Source organism: Macrobrachium nipponense, chromosome 47 (genome assembly GCF_015104395.2).
Source record: "Macrobrachium nipponense isolate FS-2020 chromosome 47, ASM1510439v2, whole genome shotgun sequence".
NCBI classification, from domain to species: domain Eukaryota; kingdom Metazoa; phylum Arthropoda; class Malacostraca; order Decapoda; family Palaemonidae; genus Macrobrachium; species Macrobrachium nipponense.
Genome location: NC_087222.1, coordinates 18,359,432 through 18,371,433, shown reverse-complemented (window position 1 = coordinate 18,371,433; position 12,002 = coordinate 18,359,432).

The window sequence follows — 12,002 nt, the reverse complement described above, 5'->3', positions numbered from 1 at the left end:
GTTACGTTAACTAATTACCGTGTAACTACGAAAGTAAGAGGAATTTTGACGAAATATTTCGTATACGTATTTTCAATTGCCATATGAAGCTCCATGAATTTTTTCATGACTGCATTTTTCGCCCTATACCCCCATATATAAGGGTTCCGGCCGGCCCCCTTAACCCTCTTACGCCGACTGGACGTATTTTACGTCGACATTTTTTGTCTCCCGTGTGCCGACTGGACGTATTTTACGTCAACTTACAAAAGTTTTTTTTTTAAATCGCGGAAAAATACTTATAGGCCTACCAGCCTAAAACTTTTGAATCACGCGCCTTGGGGGATGCTGGGAGTTCACGGATCAAGGTGTTGTTTTGTTTACAATCGTTACGCAGGCGCGGAAGCGCGAATTTCTTTCTTGCCGCACTAAAAAGTATCTGTGACACATCTCGGAAATAATTTCGTCACTTTGACATAATTTTTGTACCATTGTAAATTAGCCGTTACATGAAGTATTATATATGAAAATGTGCGCATTTTTATGTAAAATACAACAATAAAATACTCATGATTGTAGTTTCTATCGGTTTTGAGATATATTCATATAAATAACGATAATTGCCAAAATTTCAACCTTCGGTCACTTTGACTCTACCGAAATGGTCGAAAAACGCAATTGTAAGCTAAAACGCTTATATTATAGTAATATTCAAGCATTTACCTTCATTTTGCAACAAATTGGAAGTCTCTAGCACAATATTTCGATTTATGGTGAATTTATGAAAAAAATAACATTTTCTTTACGTCCGCGCGGTAACTCTTCCGAAAAAATCATACGTGCGATTGTGGTAATGTTTGCACCATTTTAAATTAGCCGTTACATAAAGTTTATATATGAAAATGTGCGCAATTTCATGTAGAATACAACATAAAATAATTGAAGGTTGTAGCTTTTCTCATTTTTGAAATATTTGCATATAAATCACGATAAATAGAAAAAAAACCATGTTCGGTCAACTTTGACTCTACCGAAATGGTCGAAGAACGCAATTGTAAACTAAAATCTTACAGTCTAAGTAATATTCAGTCATTTATCTTCATCTTAAAACAAATTCGAAGTCTCTAGCAAAATATTTAGATTTATGGTGAATTTAAAAAAAAATCTTTCTTTCCCTCCGCGCGGCGCGGATTTTCCGCCACAAATCTCCGAAATGCGTACGTTCCATTCTCGGAATATTTGCTCCGTTTCATATTAGGCATTTCATAGAGTTTTATATATGAAAATGTGCGCAATTTCATGTAGAATAAAACGAAAAATATTTGAAGGTTGTAGCTTTTTCTATTTCCGCAAACTAACTTGCAGATAAAAAAATATAAAATATAAAAAAATTCTACATTCGGTCAAATTTAACTCGTCAGATATGGTCGAAAACTGCAATTGTAAGCTAATACTCTTACAGTATAGTAATATTCAATCATTTGTCTTCATTTTGAAAGAAATTGGAAGTCTCTAGAACAATATTTAGATTTATGGTGAATTTTTGAAAAAAATATTTGTTTACGTCCGCGCGTTACGAATTCATGCATTATTTTGTGATAATATTTTCTCTGTGTTGCTTTTATTGTTTTACAATGTGTTATATACCAAAATGATCGCAATTTAGGTGTACATTACAACGAAAAAAAAGTAACTTGTTACCTTTAACCGTTTTGCGCACAGCGCGATTTTTGAATACAATTATATATGAAATTTCGTTTTGCACTATCATATATCGCATTATTTATATATGATAATGATAATCTTTTTCATTTCTGATGGTTGCATACTAAACTTCAGCCAATGACAAAAAAAGGAGCCGAAAATGAACTCTTAATCTTGAAAACTAAGCGCACTGTGATTTTTTGAAAAAAATATTTTTTCCGCTTCTGCGCTCGCTCTGAAACACCTCCGGCACGCGGGAGACAATTTTTTTTTTACCGCTTCGGCGTAAGAGGGTTAAAAGAATTTCTTTGGGTGTATTTGCCTGCTCCCGATTCCGTCCTCAGAGGGTAGATACAGGTCCGGTATGTGTGATCTGAGGTCCACCGGACCGGAGAGAAGGAAAAAACCTACTCTCTATTGCGGTCGGCTGAGTCAGAAGGCTACGCATTATCTTAGCCAAAAACCTGATCAACCTGTCATCCCCACCGAAGCAGGGAATAACATAAGGACGAAATTAGAGCTTCGGCAACACAGTGTAATACTCCGTCAACGGGTGTGAGGGTGAGTCACACTCCGTTGGTACCTCAAGGGTCCAGAGCTATCTATAGAGTAGTCCCCGAAGCTCCGTCTATACCCCATGTCTCGTCTCTAATGTCCCCATAATGCCGGAGGAATGGGCTGAAGCGGCGGATCAGGAGGGGGATAATTCCCTTATCTGAACCTGCATGCTCTAGTTTAGAGGGAGTGTAACTCCCAACCCGAATACGTACCGGGGAAAAACAAAAGGGGGGGGGGGACAATGGGGGGAAACGGGACCACCGAGCGACGGAGCTGTGTAATGTACAATCTGGAGCTACGTCCGCCGGTTGGTGCGGGTACTAGCCCGCTATGAAGTCGGTATGATAACCCCTTCCCACACCCAAACCCCTCCTCTCCACTTAGGTGAACTCGAGCGTTCTTTCATTGATAAGACTACTAGTACCGTGAGTTATAGGGCTCAGTGAGGCCGAGGAAGGAAGTTGCGGGGGGGGGGGGGGGGGGGGGGGGGTATATGGTGTGGTCGGTCGTGATCGCCTGGCCACCCACCCGATCAGAGATTAGACCTTTACCGAGGCTATGTAGCCTACTACTTCATAGGTAGTAGGCCGACTGGGCCTATGGCCCGTCGCGGTTGGTCGGTGGTCACTCTTGATCGGAAGGCTATGGCCTACTACCGTGTTAGACTAAGATGTACCAGACCGATATCTACAATAACACAATAAATATAAATACTAATAAATACATAACATTCATAGAGAGGTATCATGAAGAGTTGCTAGGAGATTAATTTGGCAAAAGGAGAGTTCCCCGTATGGATCCATTTTTAAGCTTCCGAGACCACAACAGAACTGGATAGGGTAGGCTAGTTGACCTCCCCTGCTAGCCTGAAGCAGACGTGTCCTCGACCAAACCTACTAAATCAAATTTTTCTATCTAGACCGGTAGGAGGGTGGTCCGACCAAACCTACTAAATCAAATTTTTCTATTTAGACCGGTAGGGAGGATAGATCCAGCAAAATAATAAGAGAGAGGCTCTACTTTTGATATCCTCCCTGCTAGCACCGTAGCGCGGACAGGGGAGGGGGGTGTGTGTAAAGGGTACCAGGAAGGGGGCACCTAACCTACCTTCCTAGGCCTAGCCCTAGGCTAGGTCGGTCAAGCTGGGGGGGTGGGGGGGGGACCATCCAACCTCTTAGTGAAAGGAAAATCATCAACGTGCATAAATCAGACTTATTTAAGATCGTGTTAACACTAAATCATGCATATTCTCACTACAAGAGAGAGAGGGATAGGGTTCTCTCCTCTCCCGCGACAATTACGATAGGCTACTAGTAGCCTAATAATTACACATGTACACTCGGCAAGGAAAGTTAAGATACATTTTTGTTTTTTTTTTTTAAGGGGGCCGGGGGCCGGCCGGAACCCCTATATATGGTGGTATAGGGCGAAAAATGCAAAGTCATGAAAAAATTCATGGAGCTTCATATGGCAATTGAGAATACGTATACGAAATATTTCGTCAAAATTCCTCTTACTTTCGTAGTTACAGGGTAATAACTCAATAAGCCTAAAACATTGATCCGTACAAGAAAATGCAATATTTCTTCTATTATCGTAAATTTTTACATAATCAAGATGTCAAAAGAAATTGGGAGAAATGGCATCTGTAGACATTCCCCGAGTCGAGAAGGAGACTTCAGGCTCAGCTACTAAGTCCAGTCCTGATTTAGTGCGATCACAGACTTCAAGTAGTCTACACGTTCCATTTCACCTCTGCCATTCGCCCGCTTTTACGTATGTTTATGTATGTTTCGGCAAGAATTTCATCATGCCAATGAGGAAAAGACAAAGAAAACATCTCGCTAACATACAGACAAAGAAAAATCACTCAAGTATTATTACAGAATATCATAATATATGCGTAGTTAGTGAAGAGAGAGGGGAGGGTTGCTTAGTAACGCCCCCGACTTGCTTGACAGCACACGTCACACTATGCCCAAGGCTACGATCTTTGAGCAAAGAGATCTTCATTTATGATAAATAACAAAGTTTTGGTTTTTCAATACCCAAAATGGAATATGAAATTCAATAATAATCATGATTTATTAAATTGTCTTTGTAAAAAAAGAGTACACCTTCGAGTTTCACCTCTTGACATTCTCTTCCTTTACGTTTGTTTATCTTTGTTTCGGGCAAGAATTTCATCATGCCAAAGAGGAAAATACAAGGAAAACATCTCGCTAACATACAGAAGAAGAAAATTCGCTGTAATAAGCCGAGTTAGTGAAGGGGAGAGAGAGAATTGCGTAGGAAGGAGTGCCCCATCTTGCCTCAAGCAGTGCCCCTCTCTCGTAGTAGCCATCTTGCTTGGTGAGACGTTCCTGCGCGAAGTCAGATTAATCAACAGATATCACAAGTTTAACATACGTCTAGAATTTGAGAAATATCTAGAAGTGTTCGTGAACTATCGGTGATAAGATTAGTGTGAAAATAGTAGGATAAAGCGTCTTCTAAGTTAGTTTATCAAGTGAAATACTGTAAATCAGAACAAGATGGCAGTAAGTTCCAACTGCGGGAAAAAATGGCGAGATTTAGCTTGCTTGGCAAATTCGCAATATCAATGAGGTAGCAGGAAGGGAACTGGCATTTCTCATCTATGAGATCAGCAACAGTCCTAACCAAAAGATACAAAAGCATTCATAGATATATTAGAAGGATATAATCCTTCAAACTGGAACAAATCAACTGAAAACATCTTGAAAATAATTGAAGAAGTTCCAAATAAAATCCAAGTGGTCAAGAGACTCATAAAGAAAATATACATAAACCAACATATTCCAACAAAGAAAATGAATAAGGTGAAACCTTGTGAATATCCTAATTGATGCATTAGGAAAAAGAATGCCAAAAGCATGTAAACTGTGTAAGGTGTGGTATAGCATAGTTAATCCACAAAACCTAATCAGAAAATGTGCTGCATGCAACATTCCGACCCATCCACAGTGTGCTGAGGTAATGCAAGATATGAGAAAAGACACAAGAATTTTTTGCTCAACATGTCTACCATGGATAGACAATGTTATTAAATCAAGATTGAATGTACAAATAGTTGAGGATGAAGAAGAAGAAGAAGGAGGTAAGAGGAAGAAGAAGAAAAGAAGAAGAAGAAGAGGCGAAAAGGAAGAGAATAAACAAAACTGAAATGACAGAAAAAGATAAGGAAAACAAAGAACAAGATAAAAGTATGGATGCAGAGATACTCATTGATACTACATATGAGGCTATAAAGCAGCATACCTACGAAGAAATAAATTACGATATGACAACACAAAAGAAAATCCTGAAGAGGCTCTACCCAGATCTACACAATGACGGGAAAGAGGAAAAAATATACAAAAAAGACAAAGTCTGCAACCTTTTGAAAAGAGGGAATTGCAGATTTGGAGAAAAATGTTACTACAAACATCCTAAGGTATGTCACAACTATGAAATAAATGGTAATTGCATACCTAGATGGCTATGAGGATGATTGCAGAGATCTACATCCAAAAATATGCAAAAAACTAAAAGAAGGAAAAGGATGTAAGTTCGACATAAAATGTAAATATATGCACCCTGTAGCCATGAAACATAATCAAATAAATAACCAATCAAGTAATAAAATCCAAAATAAGAAAGAAACAAATAAGAGAGGAATGAAGAATATCAGGTAAAAGAAAAAAGCAAGCCATCAACGAGATATGCAGAGTGGGTCAGCAAAAATTTCAAAGCATCAGCTCCAAGATTCTACTCAAGAGATAATAACTGTTTTTATTATGCAAGAGGATATTGCAGATATGGAGAAAATTGCAGATTCAGACACAAAATGGATAATTATGATGAAGGAAGAACAAATATTATGGAAAAAGTTGGATTTTTAATGTCAGAATTTCTGGAAATGAAAAAAAGAACAACATACCAGAACAGGAAAGAGACATGGGAAAATCCTTATTATTACCAATATTAAATGAAGAGAAAACACGCAAACCATCATAGTGATGAATGCGCAGGGTTTAGTTACGAGTAACTCAAAAAGAAAAATAGAGTATCTTAGAAGAACTAACCCAAATTGAAAAGAAAATAGATATAATGAATATAAGTGAAACCTGGTATTCCCAAGAGACTGGGAATGATGATCAAATAAAAGGGTTCCAAACTTATAGATCAGATAGAAAAAATAGGAATCAAGGGGGAACCGCAATATATGGGAAAGACAAAAAACAAGGAAAAATATATGAGAAATATAGTAACTCAGAATGTGAACTAATAGCGGTAGAATTTGAATCTGAAAAATTAATGAAACATAGTAATACATATATAGACCTCCTAATACTAAAGAGTTTGACTTAATAATAGAAAAATTGGATGATATATGTAGAAATCACAAGGACTGGACTATTCTCCTATCTGGAGACTTCAACTTTCCTTTCATAGAACTGGAAAGAACGAATAGGAGATTGTGGATGTACTTATACATATAAAAAAGAGAGTAATAGTAGTGCTGAAGATAAGAGGCAATTCGAAAAAGCTATTAGATATGGTACTAGAATACAACATTCAACAAATAAATCACCTGCCAACAAGAAAAGGAAAATACTTTAGACATAGTATTTGTGAACGAGATGAATTATGTTACAGAAATAATAGTTTATAATGCGAGTATTTCAGACCCTAATGTCATAGAATTAACAGTCCATTCCAAAGCAAGTGAAAACAGAGATAAGCAAGAAATGAAAAGTGGGAAGGATATGGAAAATACAACTTCTACAGTAAAAATATAAAATGGTCAGAAATAAATGAAGAATTAAACAAAGATTGGGATAACATTTTCGTAAGTGATAACATAAGGGTAAATACGGAGATATTACAAAATATTAGAGAAAATAGTGGATAAATATATACTGAAGAAGAAAAGTAAACATCAGTCATGCATACCAAGAGACAGAAGGATCTTGTTCCAGAAAATCAGAAAGTGAATAAAGGTCTTGCAAAAGAAAAAAATGCATGGAAAGTTATAGAACTAAAAAGTAAGATAGAAAATGCAGAACAAAAGATTATACAATCAAAGAAAATGAAAAACGGGACTTGGAAGAAAAAACCCTATTAAATATCAAGCAAAACCCCAAACTATTATACTCATATGCGAAGAAGATGAATAAAAGAAGAATAGAAATAGGCCCTCTAAGAATTGAAGGGAGATTAACGAATAAAAAAAAGGAAATTGCAACATATTGGCAGAACGATATAAGAGAGAATTCACCCCTAGAATGGATAATGAAGATAATGATATAGAAGTAAGGATGAAAATAGTGAATATTTAGCTGACATAGATATTAATATAGCTGATATTGTGCAGGCTATTAATGAAATTAAAAATGGAGCTGCTGCAGGGCCTGATGGAGTGCCTGCTATTTTGTTAAAGAAAGTAGTTCATTCTATCGCAAAGCCACTTGCAATATTATTAAGACAAAGTGTAGATACAGGCAAGATTTATGATGAGCACAAATTAGCATATATTACCCCTACTTTCAAAAGTGGATCAAGACTAGAGGCAAGTAATTATAGGCCTGTGAGTCTAACATCACATATTATGAAAGTGTATGAAAGGGTAATGAAGAGAAAAAAATATTATGAAACCATTTATAAAAAATAATTTGTTTAATAAAGGACAACATGGTTTCGTACTCGAGGAAAAAGTACACAAACCCAACTGTTAGTCCACCGTGAGAACATATTCAAAAATATGAAAAGCGGAAATGAAACAGATGTGGTTTATCTAGACTTTGCAAAAGCTTTTGACAAAGTAGACCATAATATATTAGCGAAGAAAATTAGAAAACACAATATTGTGGATAAAGTAGGAAGATGGTTAAAAGAATTTTTACACAACAGAAAACAGATAGTTATTGCAAACGACGAGAAATCGGATGAAGCCAAGGTAATATCCGGTGTGCCACAAGGTACGGTGTTAGCTGCAATACTGTTTGTTATTATGATTGAAGACATAGACAGTAATAATAAGGATTCGGTAGTGAGTAGTTTCGCTGATGACACAAGAATAAGTAGAGAAATTACTTGTGATGAAGATAGGAACGCTCTACAAAGAGACCTTAACAAAGTATATGATTGGGCACAGGTAAATAGGGATGGTATTTAACTCTGATAAATTTGAATCAATAAATTATGGAGACAGAGAAAGAAAGCTATATGCATATAGGGGACCTAATAATGAGACAATCACAAATAAGGAAGCAGTTAAAGACCTTGGTGTGATGATGAATACGAACATGTATGCAATGATCAAATAGCAATTCTGTTGGCAAAATGTAAAGCAAAAACAAAAAAATGGGAATGTTGTTACGGCACTTCAAAACAAGAAAAGCTGAACACATGATTATGCTTTATAAAACATATGTTCGTAGTCCACTTGAATATTGCAATATGATATGGTACCCACACTATCAAAAGGATATTGCACAAATAGAGAGTGTAAAAAGGTCCTTTACAGCTAGAATAGAAGAAGTTAAAGACCTTGACTACTGGGAAAGACTACAATCCTTAAAATTATATAGTCTAAAGGAAAAGGAGAAGAGAACGCTACATGATAATTCAGGCATGGAAACAGATAGAAGGAATAGCAGAAAACATCATGGAGCTAAAAATATCAGAAAGAGCAAGCAGAGGTAGATTAATAGTGCCCAAAACTATACCAGGAAAAATAAGGAAAGCACACAGGACATTAATCCACTACGCACCAGCATCGATAATGCAGCGTCTATTCAATGCGTTGCCAGCTCATCTGAGGAATATATCAGGAGTGAGCGTAGATGTGTTTAAGAATAAGCTCGACAAATATCTAAACTGCATCCCAGACCATCCAAGATTGGAAGATGCAAAATATACCGGAAGATGTACTAGCAACTCTCTGGTAGACATTAGAGGTGCCTCACACTGAGGGACCATGGGGCAACCCGAAACGAACTGTAAAGTCTGTAAGGTGAGGTCCCAGGCTGCGATATATGAGCAAAGGGATCATCATTCATGATTAAATTATGATAAATAAAATAGTTTTGGTTTATTAATACACAAAAAAGAAATATACATTCATAATAATCATTTTTTATTAACATTGTCTTTATAGAAATACGAAGGAAAACTTTGAACGCGGTATCTCAAAACTATACTTATTGACCTTCAAAATCTATCTTCTCACTTAGTTTTAAGCGATAACATTGGAATTTGGTATATAACTCAGAAAGACATTATAGAACAATCAAATCAAGCCTTTTTTCCAATTTTGTTTCGTATTTTTTTATAATTTTTTTCTCCTGATTTATAGGGTTTATTTTTTTTACCATATTGAAAAATTCATATCTAGCAAAAAAATGACTTTTAGAAAAAAAATTCTTCATTCGATTGGAGGTCTACATCAGGTCTATATATGGTAGTAATCCCAGGTCTTAATATTAAATATCAAAGGAGGAGATAGAATTTGAAAAATGGTTATTTTCGGGATAAATCGCCCTGGCGTCACAAAACCGAAGGTCAGAGGTGAAAATCATATGCGGTTTTGGAGATGTCCCAAGTCACCTTATTAAGTGGTATGAATATCAAAGTCCTGTCCTTAAAAAAGGGCATTAGCCGGCCGGCCCCCTTAACTCACTAGTACATTTTAAGTTCATAATCTACGGCTATCCTGTTAAAATCCTTACTGACCATAAGTCACTTACCGAGTTTTTCAAAGGCTTTAAACACAGTCCCTAAGGAACTCGTTGGCATATGATCATTCAGGTCTTTGGAGCCAAGTTAAGATATCTACCTGGAAAGCAAATATCATAGCTGACGCATTATCCCGCAATCCCACACCATACTGCAAAGAACCATTAATTGGACTAAAAGATATAGAAACAGCCGTGCCTATTGTTAAAACCGTATCTAAACAAGAAAATTCCTTAACCCAAGAGATCGTGAGCATTGAATATCTGGGTTGGAGCGCCGAACTGTTACAAACTGAACAAAGCAAGAGTCAACAGCAATAAGCAAAACAATAAACAGTTTGAACGGTAACAGGGTCAGCAGCTAAGCAAAACAATAAATACTTCGAACATAAACAGGGTCAGCAGCTAAGCAAAACAATAAACACTTTGAACGGAAACCCTAAAGCAAAATATATTTAAAGTATGTGTATCAGAATTATGTAATCAAATGTAATATCATATGTAGGTCCGTGACGAGGAAAACCCGAAGAACACAGCAGGTGACTAACGACCAGGTAGTAGTAATAATCTCTTTCATACTAATCGTCCTAAACTGGTTGCATTCCGTCATCCAGGGTTCTCTATTATGTCACAGAAAGCCAAATCACTGTTTTACTGGCCTACAATGCTTACAGATATAAAAAGCACATAACTAATTGTAACACGTGTCATGAAAAACAGGGATACACTAAGACACCTGTCTGTTTAGGGGCCTATCCTGTGCCAAATCAATCCTTGAAAGAATATATGTAGAATTATTAACCAGAATTACGAGTCTGACATAGGAAATAAATACTTCTTAGTGTTAATAGCTCCCTTGACACGTTATATAGAATTAATAGCACTAAAAACAAACACCGCAATTGAGTGCGCTAGGAATATTTATGAGTGCTAAATCAGTAAACATGGAATTCAACACATGATAATCTCTGACTCGGGTGGTGTAAATCAATAATAATCTCCTTAACTCGTTGTGTGAATTCCTTTCCATTAAGAAAACCAGTACTATATTTAATCACCAGAGTCAATAGGTTTGGTAGAACGGATAAATAAAAAAGTGTCATGTCTTACGAGTTACAACTCGTGATATTGGATCCGAACTGGATAATAGCGGTTCTCACGGTTTTAAATACCTTTATCATTCATATCTTGTATCTATAGAAATGATACCGCAAGTAGCCTTATACGGTTACGACCGCTAGAACAACCTTTTACCACATATTCAAGCCAAACCATTAATTTTATCAAATATATATAACAAAAAAATATATAAATAAAAAATAAACAAAATAAAATAAATAAAATATGGATTACTAGTGGAGTCGATATAATGCACTCCGTAAGCAAGTCGGAAGGGTTACAAATTATAACAAAAAAGGAATCATGATAAAATCAATAAGCAAAACGTAACCATAGGTTAATTAAATATCCAAATATATGTGTAAAGATTTGAACTCTAACTTAACGCTTTAGTAATGACAAATAAGCTAAAAGTTCAAACATATATCAAAACCTACTGACATATTGTCTGTCCGGTGATTTATATTCGTAGTCAATGAAAAATAAATAAATAAATAAATAAATAAATAAATAAAATAAAATAAAATAAAATAAAATAAAAGAGATTTTAAAGTCAGGAAGTCTAGAAGTGAAAATGTATATCTATGGAATAATCCTATATGGATCTTACAGGGCAAATAATATATATATATATAGAATTTGTATGGAAACCTTTTTCATTAGTTTGAATAAGGAATATCTAATTTAAATCTTCGGACATATATTGTTCAATAATGCCACACCTGGCAACTCTTGAAAGGGGGCGGAGCTTCAAAATCATAGTGTTCGTTGCTTTCTAGATTTCCATCAACTTTATACTATAAAGATTCTGTTGAGGTCCTATAATCATTTATACTTGAATGTAGAAACAGACACTATATTATTCGTTAATTTTGGTTTGGTAACGTCAGTTCAGGGAAGAAT